The sequence below is a fragment of the Camelus dromedarius genome, chromosome 14 (assembly GCF_036321535.1).
Source record: "Camelus dromedarius isolate mCamDro1 chromosome 14, mCamDro1.pat, whole genome shotgun sequence".
Taxonomy (NCBI): Eukaryota; Metazoa; Chordata; class Mammalia; order Artiodactyla; family Camelidae; genus Camelus; species Camelus dromedarius.
This window is the reverse complement of record NC_087449.1, coordinates 57299045-57320922: the sequence shown is the minus strand read 5'-3', so window position 1 is coordinate 57320922 and position 21878 is coordinate 57299045. Positions and strand designations below refer to the sequence as shown.

The following is a 21878-nucleotide window of genomic DNA, read 5'->3' as shown; positions in this document are numbered from 1 at the left end:
GGAAGCGAACAACAGGGTAGAAAGGGTGCCATCCATCCCGGGGCAGTTAGAGAGGACTTCCTGAGAAGGTGACATAGGAGCAGAGACAGCGTTTGAGTGCTCCCAAGCAAGCCATTCATATCTCTGCCACGTTTTCTCTGCTTATGATGGATGTTTCTTCCCCCTTACCTGCTCCTTCTCCTGCCCCAAGGAGGAGAAGCAGCAGATGGGCCCTGGCCTGGAACCCAGGTCCCAGCTGCTCCTATTGTGGGCAGTCCTGAGATGTCAGAGCTGGAAAGGGTGCTTAGGAACCTCCAAATGTCCACCCTATCCCCACTTTACAGATGGAGACACTGAGGCCCAGGGAGGCATAGGGCCTGGACCAAGGTCATTCAGTCCCCCAAACCTGCTCCTGTTGGGTCTAAAGATCCCATTTTGCAGCTACTCTAAGATAATGTCTTTAGAAAGGCCCCTGGGAAATATGTGTGTGCAGGTGAGGACTAGAGACAGGTGACTGGGGAAGTCGGGTCCTAGGGCAGCAGAGAGCACTGGGTGAGACGGGGTGGAAAGAAGGCTGGGGTGCACAGAAAACAAATCTTGCCCCCTTCCCCATTCTGTAGTAAAACCTAGACCCCCCGATGCTAAAATGAGATGGGGGAGGGGCCATCCACACCTCCCAACAATTATTCAGTGAAGGCAGAGGTCATTTCGGGTACGTAGACTATGTGCCCCTAGATAAGTCCCTCCCTCACTCTGGGCCTCAGTTTCCCCATTTGTGTGGTGGACTGTATAATTCCCAAGGTTCCCTCCACCTCTGAGGCTGCTGAGTTTAACATCTTGATTTCAGACTCCAGAACATTCCAGGATGAAAGGGTGGTGGGGACTGTCCCCATCCCACTCCCAGCCTCCATGAGGTTGTGCCAGCTGTCCTGGAGACAGGAAGTCTTCCCCTGGGCCATAAGGCTCCCAGCATTCAGGTGGCAGAGTCCAGCATGGCCACATCTGGGCCAGGGTTGGGGAAATGAGCTTTGGGAGCCTGGGGAACGTGCCGGGCACACAGCAAGCCCTGAGCCTCCAGCAACAACCAACCAGGAAAATCGATCGGATTCAGTTCCAGAAAGCTCCGCAGCCACCACAACAGCGTCCCTCAGGCCAGGGGCCTGATAAAATTATAGCCACCATCAGAGATTTCGCCCCAGGTGGTGGGAAAAGCATGAGCTTCTGCACTGGCCTCTCCCCTCAGCCTCTGCCTGTCACTAGCTGTGGGAGTCCCTTCACCTCTCAGAGCCCCTGTTTGCCCACCTGGAAAATCACCTGCCTCAGTGGTGTTCACAGGGAGAAATGCACTTGGCCCACTGCAGCTCAGAAGAGGACCCAAGAGGCCTCTGCACAGCTGCTTTAAATCAGCCTTCATTGGTGGCAGGGGCCGGGGTAGGGCACAGTACCCTGGGTTTTATTAAACTGCAATTCCCATCTGGGAGAGAATTTTCAGGGTAACAACAACCATGCCTGGGAGCTGGCACTGTACTCACGGTACCAGTGATAAAATTAAATGACTAAATGTTCCCAAGTTAGGCCCCCCTCTCAATGAAGACAGCTGCCTGGGACAGGGCTGTGCTAATACAGGGAGGGGGTGATTCCAGGCAAGAAAGAGGTGCGCCTCCACCTGGCAGAAGGCAGAAGCCAGCCCGGCAGCGCCCCTGTCCTGGCTGCCTCTCCAGCCTCCATCCCGCGCCTGTTTCTGCCCAGCTGTATTTTCTGCCCCTCTTTTTCCCAATCTCACCCACTCCTGTCTCTGTCTCCTCTCTCCAGGGGAGCCAGCCGGGGTCTCTCTCAGTCTGTTTTCCGGGCTCCCCTCCGCGCTCCGCCTAGCCCTGTCCCCCGCCCCCGCGCGCCCAGCCTTCAAACTTAGTGAAGCCACATCTGTCCTTAACCCAAAATCCTGCCAATTAAACCGCTCCCTCCGGCTTCAGCGGCTGCTGCTGACGTCGGGAAAACCAGGCGAGGCGAGGCCGCCGCCCACGCCCGGTGGGGTGGGGTGGGGGAGGCGACGGCCCCCTCCCGGGGCCTCGCGATCGTCATTCTGTCCGCCCACAGCCAGGCGAGCAAGCGAGCCACGCGAGGCCCAAGCTCAGCCGGTTCGAACCTCACCTCCACCCGGCCTCGCGCTCAGAGTCCCCCACCTGCTCTAAGACCCCCAGCCAAATCCCTTTGCCCCGCCCCTCCAGCCGGAGGTCCCTCACCTGCTCCAAGACCCCTAGCTGGGTCCCCTCGCGCTCAGGGACCCTCACATCCCCACCCCCACCCACTCCAAATTGCGCTCCAGGCACGCTTCTCGCGCCCTGGCTCCGGGCCCCCCCCCCAAGCCCCGCGCTCCCCACGTCCCCGCTGCGCCCTGACCGCGCACTTCCCGCGCCCCCGGCCCTCGCGGGCACCCGCACTCCCGGCACCCTCCGCGCGCTGGTCCTCGGTTTCCCCGCTCCTGCGGCGCCGCCTCCGCTGTCACAAAGGTGTCGCCGTGGGAACAGGGAGGGGGCACATTAAGAGCAATTAGCTCGCTCACAGGCAGCGATACCTTAATAAATAATAGTCTGAAAGGCATGTAAATAAATATTAGAGCGCATTACGCGGGCAGGAGGCGCGGCACGGGGCCCTCAAGCGGTTTAGAGACACGGGGAGATTGGCATGTGCCGGCGGCTGCCGGGGGATCTCCGAGCCCCAGAGCCTTCCCCCGCGGCCAGGGGATGAGCGGGGAGGTGTGGAGGGAGAGTCCCAGGGAAGGAGTCCAGGAGAGAGAGACACACAGAGAAAGACACCGAAAGTGACAGGGAAAGAGAAAGGGGGAGTGGTGAGGAGGAGAGAGGGGATAAACTGACGAGGGGAGTAAGGACAGAAGTAGCAGAGCGCTAGAAGCAAAATCTAGTGCCTCAAAGATGTGGAGGTGAGAGCTCCCTCTCCCCTCCCTTTCTTGAATCCCTTTCTTCCCTTGGATTCCCCTCCTACCTCTCTGATTGCTCCTTCTCAATCCTTTGCTGGCTTCAATCCCACAACCCTGGAGGGGCCCTAGCGCTCAGACCCAAGGCCTCTTCTCCGTCCTCGCTTACTCACTAGATGAGCACATAGGATCTGGATGCTTCAGCTGTCATCTGTGTGTGGAGGCCTGCCATATGCACAATCCAGCCAGACCTGTCTCCTCTGAATCACTGACCAATCTTTCTCTTGGATGTCCAGAATCAAACATGCCCTTATGCCTGGAACCGAACATCAGCCCTCCCCTCTGAAACTTGCTTTGCCCCGCAGTCTTCCCCAGTTCGGTAAGTGACAGCTCCCTCCTTCCAGCTGTTGAGGCCAAAAACCTTGCAGTCATTTTTGCTGCCTCTCTCTCACACCTCATATCTAGCCCATCAGGGAATCCTGTCCTCTCAAACTTCTGGAATCTTTCCATGCCTCCCAGCTCCAGGGCTGCCATGTTAGCCCAAGCCCCAGTCATTTCTCACCAGGTTGCTGCAACACCACCTCCCAGTTGGGTTCCCACCCCCCATCACCACAGTCTCTCTGTGGACAGAGTAGAGATATAAAAATTCAAGTTGGATTAAGCCACTCCTCTGTGCAGATGTTTCATTCGGAGGAAAAGCCAACATCCTTAAAATGGCCCACCAGGCCCTACGCAACCCACCCTCCACTTCCTTCTTCAGGCGCTGACTCCCTCCCCCACTTCTCTCCCTTTGATCCCTCTGCTGCAGCCATCCTGGCCTCCTCGCTGTGCTTCAAATACGCCAAGCCTGTTCCCACCTTAGGTCCTTTGCACCAGCTGTTCCTTCCTCCTGGATCAGTCTTTCCCCACATAGCATCACTGTTTAGCCCACTGCCTTCTTCAAGTCTTTGTTCAAGTGTCCCATTCTTCATGAAGCTTACAATGGCCATTCTATTAAAACTGTGAATTTCTCTCTGCCCACAAAGAAAACCTCCATTCTAATCACCCTGCTTTCTATTCCTCCACAGCATTCAGCCCTTTCTGGTATGCTCCAGAACTTATCTACACTGTTCTTTGCTTCTCCGTCTCCCCAGAAGAAAGTTGGCTCCATGAAAGCATGGATTTTGTCCTTCTCCCCTCCCCCACTGCTGTGTCTCCAGTACCTTGACTAGTGCCAGGAACTGAAAAGAGACTCAAAAATATTTGAAGGAAGGGAAGAAGAGAGGGTAGTTGGTTAGAGGGAAGGAAGGGAAATAAGAAGACAGAAAGCAAGTCTCAGGAGAAGGGAGCAGCATTGGCAAACGTAGGGTGGCCTGGCCAGCATGACAGGATGGGGAGTACTTGGAAGGAAGGCCCTGGGGCTGGTATGTCTGAGCATCTTCCTCACCAGCCTGGTACTCAGGCTAAAGGAGCACCGTGGGGGAGGCAGCAGCCCCATCTCAGCCGAGCCCCCAAACCCACATTAGGGAGCACCAGCTCCACCTCAGGCCCCAGCTGGGTTTTGGACCCCAGGGCTGCGGGCGGTACTGCATGGGTAGGCCCCTGGTAACAGCCATAGTAATTGCTGGTTGTATGCGATTAGGGGATAATTATGCTTAATAAGTCCAAAAGTAATTACCATGCAGGCTGCTTGCTGCTTTGGAAAACAGAGCCCCCCCCCCCCGCCCCGGTGAGCAGGAACCAGGGAACTGAGAAGGGAGAGAGTGGGCAGAGGCGCTGGTCCACTTCTCCAGCAGATGCCTGAATCCTCTCGGGGGCACCCACACCAAGGGCTTTCTTACCTCCAGTGATGAGGAGCTCACTATCACACAGGCAGCTCCTTCCATCCTTGGAAATCTGCACATACAATTTTGCATACAATTTTGGTTATTCCTGGCTGTGCTATAACCTCTTTACTTTCTCACTCAACATCTTAGCGTATGCATAGACACGGAACTAAAGTCCCATTTGCAAAAGGAGCAAAGTATGTCATCATACACATTGCCGCTGGCTGTCTTACGGACTCACAACATCACTGAGGCAGCATTTTCCATTAGTTCCGCTGCACAGGTGAATAAACTGTGCCTCTCAGAGGCCAAGCTCCTAGCAGTGGCGAGTAGCAGAGTCAGAACTCATATTTCAACTGTCTGATGCCAGAATCTATGTTCCTAGCACCTAAGCTTTACTGTTTCCCCCTGGGGGCCACAGAGAACTAACCCAATCCATCTTCCCAGAAACTAACCCACAGCCCCTCAGGTCTTTTCTTTTTGGCTCTGGACAGAAGCAGCGGCCGGACTCACTGCACTGTGCCCAGGAGGCCATGTGGCATTATGAAAGGGAACCTGATTCTTTCCACTGGTTCTGCCAACTACCTCTGTGGCCAGGAGCAAGTTGCCTGACCTGCATGGACCTCCATTTTCCCATCTGCACAAAGCGGGTAGAGGGGCCCCCAGTGACATCTACCTTCAACTTCATGCTTAGAACTTGATCTCCAGAGGACGGGGAGAGAAGTGGAAGTTTGCAAGAATATCATGATAAAATGCAAATGCCTTCCTTAGGTTTGCAGTCATCATCTGGGTAGAGATTTATTAGCATGATTATAATAACTCATGGTGGCTCAGAGAATGACGCTTCGATGTCCATTTTCTCACGTGATCTCTACATCAAGCTTATCAAGGCATGGATAGTGCTGTCCATATTTTACACATTAGGCAACAGAGCCTCAGAAAATGGAAGCTCTTTGTCCAAGATCACCCAGCTAGCATAAGGCAGAACCAGCCTTTGAAGCCAGGTGTGACCACAAAGTCTGTGCTTGTGAGCACTCTTCTCTTCCTCAAAGCCAGCATCTCTGGAATCTGGAAATCAGATAAGAGGGTGATGCAGCCGCAAGGGTCCAAATCACACTCCCTCACAGCAATAGAGCCAAAGGGGATTGTCAGAAGCTAGTGAAGCTCTCTGGTCCCATCCTGCTGGCATCTGTCTTGGTAGAATGTCCAATGTGACTATTTCTCCACCAAGGATTTACCTCAGGGTCTCAGAAGGAAAGAGAAGTATCTGAAAGAGTAAATACCACAATAAAGGTATCTCATCTATGCCTGGAGCAGTGCAATGTGAGGACAGAGAGCACATGAACATAATTAAAACCACTCCAGCGCCCTAAATCTCCAGGCATGCAGGCAGAGGGAAAGAATGGAATGGACTTCCGAGGACCACAAATATAGGATCAGGAAGGAATATGCACCCTCCTACTCCCAGGGTGGAAAAAAAAATTGCTACGGCTATAAAAATTATAGAACTGCCAACCACCCATAAAATCTGCTCCATTAATATGAAACATATAAAATGATTTGTTTTTCTGTGAAAGTATCAAAATCACAAATTTATTAAGAAAAACTAGAAAATAACATCACTGAAAAACAATGATCCATGGGAGAGGAGGGCTAGGGTTGGGATAAACAAATATTCCCCGAAGTGGTGGAATCCCAAACCACCCTTTGGAAGATTTTCAAATGTACAGAAGCTGGGCACTGACCCCAGGAGAGTTTGATTCATCTAGTGAGATACAAGGTCTGGGAATTGTAGTGATGATGGACTCTCTCCAGGAGATTTTGCAACAGCCATTTCAGCCAGGTCTGAATTTGGGGACCACTGCCCAGGTGCCAGCCATGTTTCAGCACCAGGGACAGGGGCACACATGTGTTGGCTCTCTACAGAGTGCCAGTCAATCGGCCTTTGGGGGAGTTTAGCTGTTTAACCTTCTTCGGCAGGAAGAAGAGTGGGAACTTCTCGCCTCCTCCCTCTCCCTTTTGGGGAGGAAAGCATACATTCTTTATGATCACTGTGGCCCAAGACTCTCAGGGCATGAAAAGCTAATGCAGATAGGCAGAGGGGATCACGTCAGTCTCAAAGATTAAGGGCAACTTCTCCCCCTTTCCCCCCCAAAAGACCTCCTGCTTCTACTTGACAGTGAGGAAGAAGCAAAGGGGGGAATCCTGGGCTGGGAGTCCTGTATATTAGTCTTGAGTCTCCCTCTAGCTAACTACATGGCCTTGGGAAAGCTACTTCCCCCTCCTGTGACACTTCCTGAGCCCTGAGGCTGGTAGAGTAAAGCTGGGGTCTGACTTCAGATCTTTTTGGTGACTCAGATGATTCCCCTCTCTGCCTCACTCTCCTCAGTCTCAAAACAGTGAATAATCCCAAACCAGTATTTCTCAAACCATGACCTTCAAAAGTGGGTGTGTCCTAAGAGACTAGGTGTTTTGTGCTTACAAAGAAGGAAGGAGGAGGAGTACTTTGAGAAGTACAAAGGAAAGGCAAACAGATCATTTTGCCCTAGGATTTCTAGGGCCTCTAACACACTATTGAAATATTGATTCTTTTCAAGATGTTGGGAGAGAAGTACACAGTGTTTCTCAAACTTTCTTCTGTGGAACACCTGTAGGCATAGCTAACAGTTATATAGCACTTTTTATGTACCAGGCACTGCTCTAAGACCTTTCCATTTTAAGGCATTTAGTCTTCACAACAACCTATGAAGCAAATGTTATTATCACTACCATTTTGCAGAAAGGGAAACCAAGGCTCAAAGGGATTAGATATTTATCCAAGGTCACATGGCTAGTGTGCCGCAGAGCAGGGAGTTGAACCTGGGCAGACAAGCTCCAGAGTGTATGCTTTAACCACATCACTGAACTATATTTCCGCCTTGAGGACCTGGAATTCATAGACCACGATTTGTGAAGTGCTGTCCTAGATACACGTCAATTTAGCTTTGGAAAATTTCAGCAATTGATTATTCCTTTTCAATTTTGCTGGCTTCCAGCTAATGTTTAGATTCCCTGAGAAAACGGTGGCAGGAGAAAGGAGAGAAGGGGAGAGGGGCAGGAGGAAGGAGGAAAGGAGAAGAGAGGAGGTGAAGGAGAGAGAAAGAGGGGGACAGAGGAGAAAGAAGGAGGGCAAGAGAGAAGGAAGAAAGGAAAGGATGTAAAGGAGGAAGGGGAAAGAGAGATGAATAAGGAGGAGAAAAGAGGGGAACAGAAAAATACCTCCTCCCCTCACTCCTGTACCTGGGGTCCTCCCCCACTGCCTCCCAGGCTCCCACTTTTTCCCATTTTCCCCTGTGAAGTGCCTCCCTCCTTCACAGCTCAGGTGAGGCCCCTGCTCTGGGCAGTGCTCTGAGGACAGCTCCGGAGCAGAATTTGGGGCTAGTCCTGCCAGTGAGCTTCAGGACTGTGTCTTGGGAGCCGCTTCATCCCTGGAACCCTACTCTGGGCCTAGCCCTCTCTCCAGGCATTTTTCTGTGTTATTTCCCCAGAGCCAACCAGCCTGCCTGCCAGGAACCCCTGCTCCCTTACTGTCTCCCTGGAACTTCAAAAGGGCCTGACACGGTTTCTCTCCAGTGGCTCCTCCCTGCTTAGCTGGCTCAGTCAGCTCCAGGACTCAGCTGCACCGCTCATCTTCCAGTCTTTAAAAAAAAAAAAAAATCTGAAACATAGATCCTGCTTCTCTTCTCACACAGAGTATCAGCACCAAATTGGAGCACCACTGGTGACAGTCCCTGCTCAGGACCCAGCCCTGGGGCTTCCTTAAGGGCATCATGGTGATGTCATCCCACTGGCCCGAGACGCCAGTGGACTCCAGCCCCATCCAGGTCAGGACTCCAGCCCCATCCAGGTCAGCTCCCACCCCAGCCTTAGGCTTCTCACAGCCCAAGGCACCTCTGGGAAGAAATTCAGGGCCAATGTTGCCACAGTAACCATGGTAACAGCGATTGGTATTCATTACACTCAGCGTATAGAATTATATGACCTGGAATCAAAAAATGAGAAGCAGCTAACATTGTGGAAAGAGAAATGAATGGGGAGTCAGGGGGCCCACTTCTGGCCACAGCAAAGTTGTCATCAAGCAGAGTGACTCTGACAAGTTCCCTGTCCTTGCTGGAACCCAGCTGCCCAGCCTGTCAAATGCACACCTCTGTCAATGTGGGGGTAGTCAGATGAGATGATTTCCAAGGTCTCTAAACTGGTGGGTGCCTCCAGTAGCTAGGTGACTACAGGAAGGTCCCCTCAACACCCACCCATCAGCTCCTGGGAGAAGGTAAAAAAAGAAGAAGAAGAAAGAAAGAACAGTCCCAAGGGTATCACCAAAAGCTCTGTTTCAGCTCTAACTCCCACAGGCAGAAATCAGAAACATGCTAGTCCAAGGGAAGCCAGTTTCCTTCATGAGTTGGTCTCTCTTAGAAAAAAACCACCCTCCCTGGGGCTGCCAGGAACCTGTAGTCCTCTTCTCATTTATCCATCCTTAAAAGCAGCTCTTCCTTTGATCCAATAATTCCCCTTCCAGAAATCTATGCTCAAGAAATCACCTGAAGCACAGAAAAAGCTTGAACACAAAGAAATGCATCACTTTGATGCTTACAACAGGGAAAACTTAGAGTCCATCCAGATGTCCAAATGTAAGGAAATGGCTCCGAAAATTACAGTATATATCCCCCACCAGAATATTGAGACAGTCATTAATCATTATATTTACTGAGATCTTCTACTCACATAGGAATTTTCATATGCTCTAATGTTAAGTAGAAAAAACAAGATGCCAAGTGGTATGTGCTGTATGATTTTTTTTTTTAAAGAAAAGAAAAGAAAGGAAAGAAAGGATTTTTCTTTTAAAAGGAAAAGAAAAACTTGGTTTAGGGTAAATTCTGTTTTATTTCTTGAACTCTACTTTCCAAATCTCTACAGCTAGCGTGTATTATTTATTCTAGGAAGATTAATAAATCATTGTTAAAGTGGGCCTTGAGGGGGAGGCAACAGAGTTTGACAGCTCTTGGTTCAAATCTTGACTCTGACATCCTCTGACATGGGTCTGATTTCCTTGACCTCCGTGCCTTGGTTTCTTCACATGGTGATGACACCGAGTGTGATGGTGGAATGAGACAAGATCCCCAGAGCACCTAGCACAGGACCGAGCACTTAGTAGGTGCACAGTAAATAGCAGCGATTAGCCGGATTCCATGTGGCCATCATCTCAGACACCAGTTGGCTGAGGTCTCAGCAGCCTTTCTGAATCTTGGCCTCTGCTCGTCATCCTGCAGTCTTGACTCTTGAATGCTCTCTCAGCCCTGTCTCCAGTCTCCTTTGTAGAGTTTGTCCCCTGTCTCCAGCACGAGTCCATTCCCACACACCAGTCGCCCCAAACTGTGCCCAGGGAGCTGCCCATAGGATTCCTCTGGGACGTCCAGTTGGGTTCACACTCCCCCAGACCCTCGCTGCAAGTTGGACCACTCCCCAGCCCCCTCCAGCCCTGTGGATTGGAATCTGCCCCCTGGCCAAGGAGTCTCCATCCAAGTTGCTCTAAAAGAAATTCTCCAGCCTCAAGGACTGTCCTTTTTCATAGCCTTTGCCACCTTCCCTGGGTCCCCTAAGGTAGACAGTCGAATCTGAGTCAGTCTTGCACCCTGAGCCCAGGGAGAGGAGCATCTTTCAATGAATCAGCCGGTAGCAGCACCCCACCCACCATGCCTGGTGACAGACATGTTTTACCTTTGATAATTCCACCATTTTTGGCACCTAAGAGGCAGGGAGAGACAGAGCACAGCAGACAAGAGAACAATGAATATTTTGTGGCAGCCGAAGGCAATTGAAGATCTCTGCTGATGACAGGCAGACAGAAGCTGGCAAGGAAGAGGTGTCAGCACCGCACTTTCTTTCCCTTTTACAACAAGGAAACTGAGGCTCAGAGCATTCTGTGACACAGCCAATAAATGGTAGAGCTGGGACTTGAATCCAGACCTGGGTGATTCTAAAGGCCATGATCTTGCCTCTTGACCGTGATACACCTCAGCTTAGTGGTTCTCAAAGCTGCCAGCTACCCCCAACAGGTGACTGATGAAGCCTGCTCTGCAGCCTCAGGGCACACGAGGTACTTCTCTGCTGCCCTGTAGGCAAGAGGCTTCATGCTGTTCTGTCCCCCTGGGGAGAAAGCAGGTCAGGACATTGCCCTCTCCCCATTCAGAGCATCGTGCAGGGTCTGGCTGAAAAGTAAGCCCAAATGCCCCACCTTCATTTTTTTTTTTTTTAATTTAAGTATAGTCGGTTTACAATGTTGTGTCAATTTCTGGTGTACCAGATAGTTTTGAAGGGCCGTGCTCTCTCCCATGCCCCAGCATCTCCTTCAGGCAGGGCATCCTCCCCTGGCACCTCCAGGAGCCAGCTGCAGTAGGCGGTGGGTGGACCACGCAGCAGCCACTTCCCCCCAGCCCTGCCCTGCACTTCCCAGAATCACAGAGATACAGAAGGTGGGAACCATGAACATCCAGGAAGGTTATCACCACCAAAGGCCTGTGGGTGGCAGTGCTGAGTACCAGCAGCCAGGAGCCTGTGACTTAACCCTGAGCCACCACCTCCCCATCTCTAAATGCAAATAATAACCCCCACCTTCTCATTGCCGGTATCTCCTCTGGGTTTGTCAAAGTGGAGGAGGGGACAACCTGGGGGAAGGGAAGAACTGACGGCTTTGGGGGCAGAATCCTGGGTCCAGGTCCCAGCTGTATGACCCAGAACCTCTCAGAACCTCAGTGGGCTCAGGTGTAGCAAGCTGACAATAACATCCCCCTCGGTACCTAATGGAAGTAGGTATTCCTGATACCTGCATGAAATAGCAAACAAGCCCCAGCTACTCGAGCTGCATTCATTCATTCATTCATTTTATTCAGATAATAGACGTACAGGGTCCATGTGCACCAGGCACTGAGCCGGCCGTGAGGGTGGGGGTGGGATAATCCCAGCATCTAAGGATGACAAGGTCCCTGCTTTAATGGTCTGCACATGCTGGGGGGAAGGGAGAGCAGATTGATAAAAAATAAAACTGGGTAACATAAGGGCAAGAGACAGGGAAGCTGCTTGAGACAGGGTGATCGTGGATAGAAGGCTTCTCCGAAGAGATGAATGGCAAGAAGGAGCCAGCTATGCAGAGACCTGGAGGGACACTTTGCAGACGGGGAACAGCATGTGCGAAGGCTCTGAGGGGGCAATGGGCGTGGGGTCTATGACACTGGTGAGATTGAAGACCAAGAGTGATGGGGAGAGCAGTGGGGGTTGAGGTTGGAGCGCTGAGTCTGTCCAGGTCAGGATGAGGTCCTAGACGGCCTGCGAAAGAGTGTGACACATAGCAGGAACTCAAGAGCAATAGCTGTAGGTATGATCTTCTGGTCACAGGCCCTCATTTAGTAGCTGGGGAGACAGGCTGACCCATCAGCCTCAATCTTTGCCAATAGGGGCCCCCATGCATCCTACGTGACTGCCAATTCATCTGCTAATGGCCTAGTGGCCTGTCCTGATGCAGATGGCCTCGGGCCACCACATCTTAGGTCTTGAGCTCTGAATAAGACAAAGTGGAGCCCCAGACTCCACCGGGACTGGCGTGGCTGCCTTTCCTGGCTACTTCCAGCCTCACCTGACTCTTGTGCTCTAAAACCATAGAGTGATGGAAACCAGGAAGCAGTGGCCCCTGTGTCCAGGAGAGCCCTGGGAAATAGCCGGGCCATCCCAACCAGGCAAGCAATGAATCCCGGACTGAGTCTGTGGAGCTGCAGGGAAGGGGGACCTTTTTTTAGCAGCTGGAGCCCTCAACTCTGGGGCAGGGGAGAGTGTGGGGTAAGGGGGGAAGAGGGCTGCCCACCACCTCCCTCACAACCTGTTAGCTATGCTCACATTTTCTGGTGACCCCCTCAGAGCCCCTCCGAGAATGGCTGGGGAAATTCTTGCCTGGCTGTGAAATGCCCAGAACGGCCATTGCTCAGGAGCATCCTCCCAGAACCACCCCATCCCCATTTGGTGCGTTCTCTTCCCCTCTCAGTCTCTCTGGTCTCTCCCTCTGTCTCTTCTCGCTCCTCATCTCCATCCTCAATCTCTCTCCATCTCTTATTTCACCTTTTCTCTGGGTCTCCACCCCACTCTCTTGGTCCTCTTGTCTCTGGACTGACTCATTGTTGGTTGGGTGGGTGATTGATTGGTTTCTCTCTCTCCTTGTTCCCAGCAGACTTCTAGGGAGTTTGTAGGGATACATAAAACTCAAGGTCAACACTGGTCCAGGTCAGGTTCTTGAGTGTCAGGTGGTCAGGCTCAGTCCAGGAGCTGACATTTGCATTCCCAAAGGGAGAGAGGGCTCCTGGTCTATGGAAGACCCTTTACCAAGAGTGTTTCTCTTCATAGTGTTATAGATAAAGACTGCAGTGAGAGGCAGTGAGTTCGAGGTGTGTCCCCCAGCAAGAGTCTGCAGGGCTGCTCCCCCGCTTCATGCCGCCCATTATAAGCTGAACTACTGACTTCCAGTGGCACCCCGGGGACAGCCAGGCAAAGTCAGAATTAGCTGGGGAGCTTGTTGAAAATACAGATCTGAAGGTCCAGTCAAGAATTACTGAACTGGACTCAGCCATAAAAAAAAATAATAAAATAATGCCATTTTCAGCAACGTGGGTGGACCTGGAGACTGTCATTCTAAGTGAAGTAAGCCAGAAAGAGAAAGAAAAATACCATATGATATCACTTATATGTGGAGTCTAAAAAATAAGGCAAGCAAACTTATTTACAAAACAGAAACAGACTCACAGACATAGAAAACAAACTTATGGTTACCAGGGTGGGAAGAGGGTGGGAAGGGATAAATCGGGAGTTCGAGATGTGCAGATACTAACTAATATACATAAAATAGATAAACAACAAGTTCATACAGTATAGCACAGGGAACTATATTCAATATCTGGTAGTAACCTGTGGTGGAAAAGAATATGAAAACGAATATATGTATGTTCGTGCATGACTGAGGCATTAAGCTGTACAGTAGAAATTGACAAAACTGTAAATTGACCATACCTCGATAGAAATATATATACAAAAAAAAAAGGAATTATTGAACTGGATTTTCCAGGCCTGGAGCCCCAGTATTTATATTTTCCACAGGATCCCTAGGGATTTTGACAGACAGTGGGAACTGAGGAAGCTAATGGGGGTGGGGTGGTCTTTATTCAGTCATTCACCATCTCCCACTACGTGCCAGGCAGTGTGCTCAGAGCTGGGTATTCACAGCTGAAGAAAACAGACACAATGCCTGCCCTGTGGAGCTACTTCTACCAGGACCCTGACCCAAACCCTAAAGTTCCTACTAGGTCCCAAGCAATCTGGTCCTGCCCATCTCCCTGCTGCCCTCCTGCCACCCACCCCATCATCCCAGCTGCACTGGACCTCATCTGGCTCCTGGAATGCTCTGCACTCTTTATACCACCAGCCATGCAGCTCTGTTCCAGCTGCCCAGAACTCACCCTTACTCCCATGCCCACCCCATCTTTGCCTTGTTAAACCCATTCATCCACCAGAAACGTTTGAAGTAAAATGGCTCAGAAGCTGGATTCCAAAGCCAGAGGCGCTGGGTTCAGATCCCTACCCTGCTGTTTACTAGCTGTATATGTTGGACAATTTACTCCATCTTTCTGTGCCTCAGTTTCCCCATCTGTAAAATAGCCACTGGTCCTCATCGGCTCAAGGAAGCCCCAAATCCCAAAACCACTCCTAGTTCCCTGTTTTGTGTTTTCTTAGCCATCCTTGCTTTGGGGGTAGAGCTTCACACTGGTTGTAATTACATTTCCATTCATAACTATCGGAGTCGTGTCTGTCTTCCCCGTGAGGGTGGGGACCACTTCTACTTGGTCCTCACTGCTAGACTCCCATTCCCAGTACAATGCCTGACACTTCATGGGAGGTCAAAAAGTATTTGTTGTCTGAGCAAATGAAGGAACCAAATGTGACCCTCTTCAAGCCAGGCCATCCTGCCTCCTCCTTCAGGTCAAGCTCAGCATGAGTCACAAAGAAACATTAGTCTTAGACCCAGAAATCATCAAAAGGCAACTTGAAGGCTTAACTGTAGTCTCTTGAGAGCATAACAAAGGGGAAGGGGCAGGGAATATGTTAATCACTCAGATCTTTAAATCCCTTCAACTCTCTCTTTGGCCTGCCCCAGCCTCTGGGGAGAAGGAGCCAGGCTGCTCCTCCAGGAAGGAGGTCTGAATTGAAGTGCTGCTCACCCACCTTTCTGATGAGGGATCTGGAGACTCCACCATAAGCTCTGGAATCTTCCTTCTCCAAAGGAAGGATTCTGGCCAGCCATGGGGAATATGAAGCCCTGAAGGACTAGTAGACCAAGAGCCGTCAGCCCTCTCCCCTCAGGCTCAACCAGCATGTCCTGAGGTCCCTTTGGAAGGGACTTAGGGAGGAGCCCCTCCCCCACCACTTACTGCATAAACCAGCAGAGCAAAGGCAGTCCTAAAGTGAGTGCTTCTCCTTTTCATCCTTGATGAACTTAGAGTCCAACCAGTCCTCACAGAATGTCTGCGCTTTCAGGGAAATTGACAGAAAAATTAATTTCCTCTGAGCCTTCATTAAGTTCCTTCCCTTCTCAGAGTTTCTGTTTTCTCCACCTACGAGAAGGCTACTAAACTCCCTTCCACCTGGAGACCAAGATGGGGTCCTGGTAAACCTAGAACAGCAAGAGCAACTGGCCCAGGGCTTTGACACATGGAGTTAGAGAGACAGCCAAGTCTTTCCTTGAGTTGGCCATACCATTAGGGCAGTCATAAAGAGCACAAGGCTTTCAAGTGACCAAAAAGCCTAGGACAGCTTTTATCAAAACATACATAGTATAGCAGTACCTCTAGGTATAGGTCTTAACCACATGGGATCTTTCTTTCTTTTTTTAAATTTTATTTTATTATTATTATTTTTTTAATGGAGGTACTGAGGATTGAACCCAGGACCTCATGCATGCTAAGCACACACTTTACTGCTGAGTTATTTCCCACGCCCTGGGATGTTTCTTTCCCATGGCCATCAGGGTAGTTTGCCTGTGTTCTCTAGACACACCTTTGTATTAATTATATGGGTCCAATCTCAGAGGGTAAAGATACCCTGTAGTCAGGAAGCACAATTATTTTTGTGTCCCTGGTAATAGTATCCTATGTGCCAATGGACATTCATTAAATGCCTGATGACTTGAGTTTAAAAAAAAAAAACTGACTTCTTAACCTGCTGGCTGTGTGATGTCAGGCAAGTTTCTTAAACTCTCTGAGCTTCAGTTTTTTCATCTGTAACATGAAAATAAAAAATATACCTATCTGCAGGGTCATTTTGAGGATTAAATAAAATTATGCACGTAAGGTGCTTAGCTCTATGTCTATCACAGAGAAACTCTCAATAAAAGTTGATAATTCATAGTATTAGTAATTGTGACAGTGTTGATGGCAATAGTGATAATGGTGGTGGTGATGGTGGCAATCAGTGGTGGTGGCTGTGTTGATGGTGGTGGTGGTGTCAGTGGTGAAGACAATAACAGTATGATGATGATGACAGCCTTGCCTAGGTCAGCTCAGGTTAACGCAGAATCAGCTACCCCACTGGCCCCGAGTCCAGCCAATGCTTGGCATAGCAGGCACTTGGAACCCTGACAAGGCCTTTTGGCCTCAAGCACTGCCATTGAGGCAGAAGCAGAAAGCAGACGCCCACACATGGGGTTGGGATGTTTCCTATGGCATGTTCTGCCAACAAAAGGTGAATGTAATAATTTTGAAAGGAATATTTGTTTATTTGAGCTCCTGAACAGCCATTTAATATAGTGCTCGGCGGGGAAGGCGAGACACGTGGGCAGTAAGAAATTCATATCCATTACACCCCAGAGGACGGCTGCTGGATGTGTGGGTCAGAGGCTGGGTTCCGTGCATCTGCGAAAGGGCTCATTAGGAAATAAAGCACAGACCTTTGCTGAGTTCCTCCTGTGTGTAGGCTGGGCTCTGTGAAGGCTACCACTGAGCATGAAACCCCACTGTTACCTTAAAAAGCCAGGTGCAGGGAAGGGAAGCAAGATATATAGAAAAAGGCACTAGCATTTGCCCATTCATTCAACAAATGTCCACTGAACACCTACTATGTATCAGGCCTAGGGTAGGTCCTGGCAATACTTTAAAAAAGGGTGGGGTTGGGGGAGTGGCTCTGTCCTCAGGAAGCTCCCAGCCAGGTGGAGAAGATAGACAAGTAAATAAATACAAAAGAGTGGGCCATACAATGACCGCCTCTCACTGAGGGCTCTCTGCGTGCCAAGCCCATGAGCCTGTGAATTCAGGACTGCTAAGATCTCCACTTTACAGAGGAGCAGACTGGGACCCAGAGCTTGAGTACCTTGCCCTAAGTCACAGAGCTCCTAAGTGGAGGAGTCAGGATTTGAACCTGGCCTTTGGGCTCTTAGGCAACCCCTGGCCCAGAAGAAGGAAGATCTCAGCTCTGTGCAGAGGATCAGGGAGGGTTCAGAGGGGGCCGGAGAGCTGGGTCATGAAGAACGAGGAGGAATGTGCCAGGCGCTGGGACATGACGGGCAGGGCTTGGGCAGACTAAAGGAGGCGTTCTAAAAGGAGACATGGCGGGACAACGGCGTGGAGGTGAGAAAGCACAGGGCATTCCCAGGGGACAGTGAGAAGAGCAAGGGTGTCGGGTGGAAAGTTCTTGTAGGCAAAGGGGGAGTGAGACTGCTAAGCGAGGAGTGACAGCCCCAGGCAGACTACTGGACCAAGAGCAGAGCCGTCGGGATCCCCAGACAGCTGAGCTCTGGGCTGCTGCTGGAAAGAACAGGATCGAAGTGCGATTTTTTTTTCCTCCTGGCACCTGGTCCTCAAGACAGCCAAATCCCTCCTGGGCTCCAGATTAAAACTCCACTTTCAGAGGTGGCCGATGTGGTTGAAAGGGCTCGAGCCTGGGTTAGAATTCCAGCTCCAGCCCATACTCTCTGTGTAACTTGGGGCAAGTTCTCTAACCTCTCTGAGTTTCGGTTTTCTCATCTGTAAAATGGGTTGATTAATACCCACCTCACTTTTGTGAGAAGTAAATAGTATGATACTATTAAAAAGGAAAAAAAAAACTAGCCTAAGGTCTGGCATTCAGTAGACATTCCTAAATACCAGGTCCTCTGTTTCCTTTCCCTTCCTTTCCCCTTCTTTGCCTTCCAGAGGACACCACACAGCCTCAATTTTCTGAGATTGTCCTAATTTCAAATATTCTGTCCCCTCATCCCCACAAACCATCAAAAGATTCCAGGAATTGTAAAGCTTTTGCATCTAAACCATGTTCCCCAGGATGTGCATCACTCCTGGAACCAGCCTGGAATTCCTTTGCCGGGGCCGACTTGAGGTTCAGAAAATACCATCCCCATACAGGGAAGGTGCAAGTTTAATACCCATAGTGTGGGAAGATGCTTATCACATTCCCCAGTGTTCTGCCTACGCTGGGATTAGACGTTAAGCCTAAAATACGAATCTAAGGTTGGCTGAGGTTGAGGTTGGCTGTTTCAGGAAAATACTAGATGCAGAGGGGCTCCTGAGGAGGCCCCCTTCCTGAGGCTGGGGGCTGGGAAGACACAGCACCCTATCCACCTCTCCCCTGAGCTCCAGACCCTCTGCCCCCCTGCCACTAGGATGCCTCAAAGGCAATGAGAACTCAACGAGATCAGAACTCAATTCCTGCTCTTTATCCCCAAACCTGGGCTTCCCCCAGCCCCATATTTACTTCTTTAGTCAATGAATGGCTCAAAGGCTGTGTGGAAATCTAGAGGTCATTGTCCCCCAACACATACGCATCAGCCCCCTATATTCCATCTATACCGAGCCTTGTCTGTGTCACTGCCTGATGATCTCACAGTGTCTTCCCCTTCCCTCCATCCCCACCTGCAGGACCTAACCCAAGCCCTTGCTTCCTCTCTCCTAGACAATCCCACAGCCTCCTGACAGCTGTTCCTGCTTTCATTCCACCCGGTCTTCACACCATAGTCCAGGCCATCTTTGTAAAATGCAAACCTGATTATGTCACTTCCTTGCTTAATGGCTTCCATTGCTGTTAGAATAAAGGCATCACTGCTTTAAAGACAACCATCCTTAATGGGTCAAAAAGGTCCTCTGGGGTTGGCCTCACCTTTCCATCTATTTTCAATTCAGATCCTCTCATTCAGACAAAGTACCTTCCTCTCCCTTCTGTAAACTCACTCTGCTCCTTCCCACAGCAGGGCCTTTGCACATGCTTTTTCTTCTCCCCGGAAGGCTCTTCTAGCCCCTCTTTACCTACAAAACATCTTATACTTATCAGCTCAGCTGAAGGACACTTCCTCTAGGAAGTCTTCTGTGACTTTCCAGTCTAATTCTGGGCTCCCAGAAAGCACTGCTTGTCTCTGTGTAGCACTTTTTGCAGTTGCAACTGTATATTTATTTGTGTGTTCATTTGATTAATGCCAGTCTCTTTGAAACTCCCCAAAGGCAGGGATCATGGCTGGTATTGTTCATTCCAGAACAGAGGGCACTGGTACCTTGTAAGCACACAATGAATAGAATTAAATGAATGAATGAATGAATGGCGTGATACCTCTTCAGGGACACACCCTCCACTTCCTGATCTTCTGTAAATCCAGACTAGTACAAAGGCAGGTGGAGACATTGAGAGGAAAAGTGATTTGTCAAATCACAGCAAGTATATAGCTGAGCCTGGACCAGGAGAATCCAGGCTCCCTGACTGGGACACCTTCCGCCTGCTGACACCTTCTGCAGTGCGGGGAGGAGTGCAGGAAGGGGTGTCCTAGAGGAGGCTCAAGGGCCAAAGGAGGGAAGGATTTTATAGGCCTGGTCTCTGTGCACTGGGAGCTCTAATTCAGGCTGCAAGCACCCTAGTGAGAAAAATGTGTTTTCCCATGTTAGGCTGGGCCCAGCTTTCACCACATGCAAATATATGCAAATTATGTGCAAACACAGTTTCTGGCTTGGATGAGAGAAACAACAGCCTGGTACCAGGGGGAGCCATCTACGACTAGACCGAGCTGGCAGGCCCTTCTGGCCATAGAGTTCTGATGCTGCCCCGTTGGCTGCACAACCAAAGGGACCAGGGGTGTTAGCAGGTGAGACCATCTCCCCCGTATAATCCCCCACCCTCCTGCCCTCCCAAGACATAGACCACCAACCCCAAGTCCCCTGGGGACTTCAGGCTTTTTTCAGGAGTGGGGTCTCCCCCGCCCACCCCTCCTCGGCACGGCTGTAAGAAAGGTCTGCTCTGAAGGGACCACCCAGCAGGAGGTGGTGGCTCCCCGTGGCCTTGCTCAAGCATACTCAGAAACACATTCCATGGCCCATCTTCAGAGACAGAACTGGTGGGTCCAGAAAAAACCTTCCCTTTTGCTTAGCTGACACACTCTTGTCCCTCCTTGAGACTCAGCTCAAAGATCCCCTGTGAAGACCACCTTTAGTCCCCTTACTGACCCCCCCCCCAGCATGGACCTCCTGCCCTCCTTGGGTCCCCCACAGCCCCCAGATGCCCTCCAGCAGAGCCTGGTCTGCTGGGGGAAGGTTCCCATGGAGGGATCTGTCTTTTCCCTCTGTTCTGGAAAGGACTTGGGAACACATGACTGAAAGAGGGGAGCCATTTGGTGAGTGAATGAATGCATGAATGAATGAGTATGAGTGACAGGAGGAGGAGGGGATAAATGGAGCATTAGTGATCTCTTCAGGAAAGTCCTAGAAGGTCTGAGAGTGCCAGTGAGGCAGCAGACAGTGCAGTTTGGGCTGGGTGGATCTGGCCTCCTGCCCCCAGGTGCCTCGGGGGCCTGGCCGTGCCTTGGCTGGCATTTTCTGGGGCTCCTGCTCCCCCTCGTCTCACCCCTCAGCATCAGTCTAATCGGCTGTCAGCACCATCTTTCGTCCAGAAACTGAGCTGTTCCTTGAAACCTCACAGCCATGATTAGATCTATGGCAGCTTCCTAAGCAGTTCAGCGGTTCCCATGGCAACCCAACTGGTACCCGACTGGCAGTGGGCCACCTGGAGAAAGGGAGGGAGGAGGGGGAGACAGGTGTGAGGCTGCTGCCTGAGACTGGGAGATGATGGAAGGAGGGCGATTCAGAGAGGATGGGAAATCAGGAGAGCCCTGGGATGAGGGAAAAGCCCAGAACCATGGGGACACCAGGGCAAGTTGGGGTGAGCTGAGGAGGCCGGGAGACACAGGGAGAGGTCAGATGGAGGCAGTTAAAGGAGGCTGGGGAGATTTGATGAAGGCAGGGTCAGCCTTCAGCTGCCCAGAGAGAGGACTGGCAGTTGAGGGCTGGTAGGTGAGTCCTGGAGTCGCCTTGCTGGGACAGGACAGCCAGGAAGAGGCCACATTGGGGGTCAGACATTCAACCACGACCCCAACTCACTGTCCGGCCTTGGACTCACTTCTTTGTAAACTGTTTGGGTCAGATCAGGCATTCGGTGTGAGTCTTTCATACGTGAGGGATAGGAGTCCAGCTCCAAGTGGCTAAGGCCAAAATGAAATGTGTTTACTCACAAAACTGGGCATGGACCAGGTGCTCCAAAAATGTCCGCAGGGCCCCTCTCCCTTTTGATTTCTTCTTTGCTGCTTTATCCCAAGGCAGGCTCTCCCCCTAGGGGTGGTGCGCTTTTGCAAGCAGCTCGGGGCTTACATCCTATCTCAGCGGAAGGAGACTTTTCCTGACGGTGTCAGCGAAAGTCTCAGGGCTGATGCTCACTGGGCAGGACTGGGTCCCCTCATGCCTGTTCCTGAGCAATAACAGTGACAGTAAACCCTCCAGCAACTAGTCACATGCCAGGGCACTAGGCACTTTGTGTGTATTGACCTATTTGGTCCTCAAAAATGTCGGGACTACTATTTCCATTTCACAGATGAGGAGACTGAGGCATGGAAAGTTTATATAACTTGTCCATAGCTGATGAATGGCAGAGCTGGAATTCTAACCCCTAGCCAGGCAGTTTGGCTTCAAGTCCCAAATTCTTAAGTGCACAAGGGTCACCTGGAGGGCTTGTGAAAGCAGATTCCTGATTCAGGAATTTTGGACTGGGGCCCAGGAGTGTGGTGCTGCCATCTG

The 21878-nt window shown here is 50.8% G+C and overlaps 1 long non-coding RNA gene across 2 annotated transcripts in view; it reads right to left on the bottom strand.

Annotated features, from left to right (window-relative positions):
- Positions 1-21878, bottom strand: part of LOC135322905 (uncharacterized) — a 91408-nt gene that overhangs the window by 17556 nt on the left and 51974 nt on the right. The window contains exon 3 of one of the 2 annotated variants that reach the window (XR_010383949.1): positions 4735-4789. The exons of the other annotated variant lie outside the window; for it this stretch is intronic. This is a non-coding gene — a long non-coding RNA (uncharacterized LOC135322905). The remainder of the gene's footprint in view (positions 1-4734; positions 4790-21878) is intronic. 2 annotated transcript variants of the gene reach the window in all.